This window comes from Eimeria mitis, genomic scaffold (genome assembly GCF_000499745.2).
Source record: "Eimeria mitis Houghton genomic scaffold, Emh_scaff2585, whole genome shotgun sequence".
NCBI classification, from domain to species: domain Eukaryota; phylum Apicomplexa; class Conoidasida; order Eucoccidiorida; family Eimeriidae; genus Eimeria; species Eimeria mitis.
The window spans coordinates 4,797-5,174 of NW_013570925.1; the positions used below are offsets into that span (position 1 = coordinate 4,797).

Here is a 378-nt window from a genome sequence, read left to right on the forward strand (position 1 = left end):
CTGGTATCCTTTTTTTTTTCTTTTTTTTTCTTTTTTATTTTTTTATTTTTATTTTTCTTATTTTCCTTTTTCCTTTTTTTTCTTTATTTTTCTTTTTTTCTTTTTTTTTTTGATTTATCTCTTTCTTGTTTTTTTTCTTTTTTTTTGGTTTTCTTTTTTTTTCTCTTTTTTTTTCCTCTTCTTTTTCTTTTTGTTTTTCTTGCTGCCATTGCTGTTGTTGCTGTTGTTACTGCTGCTGCTGCTGTCTCCTTGCTGCTGCTGCAGCAGCAGCAGCAGCAGCAGCAGCCGCATAAACAACAAGATAAATATATAAATATATTTACATTTATTATTTATTTATTTATTTATTTATTTATTTATTTATTTATTTATTTATTT

At 23.8% G+C, this 378-nt stretch overlaps 1 protein-coding gene across 1 annotated transcript in view; it reads right to left on the reverse strand.

Annotated features, from left to right (window-relative positions):
* Positions 1-378, reverse strand: part of EMH_0055910 (uncharacterized protein) — a gene marked incomplete at both ends in the record, with an annotated part of 2,088 nt that overhangs the window by 494 nt on the left and 1,216 nt on the right. The gene's annotated exons all lie outside the window — the stretch shown is intronic.